Source organism: Lissotriton vulgaris, chromosome 3_1, assembly GCF_964263255.1.
Source record: "Lissotriton vulgaris chromosome 3_1, aLisVul1.2, whole genome shotgun sequence".
NCBI classification, from domain to species: Eukaryota; Metazoa; Chordata; class Amphibia; order Caudata; family Salamandridae; genus Lissotriton; species Lissotriton vulgaris.
Window position 1 is genome coordinate 135,084,189 of NC_141689.1, and position 2,053 is coordinate 135,086,241.

The window sequence follows — 2,053 nt, forward strand, 5'->3', positions numbered from 1 at the left end:
ACTCCTAAGTGCATGTGACAGACACACAAGTAATGCACGCTACACTTGCAACACAATCACAATGCACAAACAACTCACACACAATGACAGGTAAATAGACATCATAGACAGAGCATCTGTCAGCTAAAAGAGATCACGCCGGCCAAACACTGCACACATCCACAGCAAACAAACAACAGATACACATGCCAATCCTTCACATTGCAAACACAGCTGGACATCAGGGGATGCACACAAGGCAATTACAAGGCACCAAACACTCACAGCACTGCATGCACAACAAGCTATGTCCATTTAAAGCACTTTTTTAGTAGTTTGATGCATCCAAACTAATGTGGTCGGTTTACAGGTAGAATTACAAAACAAACTTTAAAATGGTCAATAAAGGGGCATGGCCTGAGTCGCCACCAAGATGGCCACAACCGGCTGAGGCTCCGCTCCACGACTGGAGCAGTTTCACTTTAGAGCCGCTTCTCAGCTGTCTATGCGACATGGACCTGCTGGAATAGTGGAACGGGCAGTGGGGCTCAGGTAGCTACCTTTTTTGCCATTTTCTGTGCTGCCTTTCGCCTTGTGCTCCCTGCGCTGCACTCCCCTCACCACTGCCGGCGGTGCCCACCATTTTGTTCTCGGCGGGACGCTGCCACTAATTTACCTCATATACGAATTTCCTGCGTTGTGGCACGTGCGGCGCGGGTCTTTTGAAACACGTTCCTTTTTTTAAAAATGGATGACTTGTCTTCTATCCTGTGCTGGGGACAACTCACAGATTAATGAAGAGACCCTGCTTTCACCTCATTTTGCCATGCTCAGGACTTGTTTTCCCCAGTCTCCTTCCTCATGAATACTGGCATGGATCTTTACTGATTCATGTTCATTAATAATTGTCCTTCTCTCTGCTGCACTACGTGCTGAGGCCTCTGTTAATTCTTCATGCACTCCCGGGGACCAATATTCTTGGCCTGAGCTATTACATATTTCCACAGTTGATCTTCCTTAGAGGCAATTGCTCATTGTCAGCTTGATCCTCCAGTTTTTATTTTTGTGTCATCTGGCTTTGCAGTTTCTCTATATTTGCCTAGCCCTGTGGAGACTTGTTCAGACTTTCTAGTTACAAGCATCCTCTGCAGCCATTTTCTTCTTTCAACGAATGGGCCTTTTTGTATTTGAAGTTCTCTTTGCCTGCCTTGGCTGCTTTATTCACTTCAGGTCTTATTGTCGCTGTTATCCTTTTTATATCTTCGCCTTGTTGTCCCTCCCCTGAAGCTCAGTGGTACTGATAGATTGTAAAATCTTGCTTTCTTTCTGCCTGTGTACTCTTGGACTATTGATTTCTTCAAGGATCCTTCTCTTGCTCTGAAAATTACATCTACTGCAATGTCCTCTCTGCGCAATGTTCCTACCACGGTGTCCTCCTCAAAACGTCACAAGAAGGAGCCTAATTCTTCCAATAAATTTCCACTTCCGATCACTATGGAAGACCTTATGGAAGAACTCAAACTCATGAAGCCTTTTGGTATAGAAACTAATTCTACAATCCAAAGGCTCGAAGAGAAATGGTGAACCCTAGAATCCAGGGTCTCTGAAATGGAACAACTGATTAGTGATACCCAGGATGCAATACCTCAAGTGGCTGCCATGTCTAAAGAAATTGCTCCCCTTATAGCGCAGACTGAGAACTTGTAAAATCGCAATAGGCGCACTAACCTTCGCATTTACGGTGTTACTGAGGGAGAGGAGGGATCGGACATGCTTGTCTTTTTGAAATCTCACATACCCAAGATTGTTGGTCTTAAGGATGGCACTCCTCTCAATTTGCAGCATGCACATCGTATTGGTCCATCTTCCAGAGGCTCTTCATCAACTAATCACCCTTGTGGAATATTTGTCCTCTTTTTGGAATATACTGAGCTATTAATGGTCCTCTCAGCTGCTAAACAAAGGAAGCTGATGTTATGGTCCAGTCAAAAAATCTTCTTCTCCCAAGATGTGGCCTGTGCTACCGCTGCTCATCATGAGGAATTCCTTTCTCTGTGCCCGACCCATCGTGTTG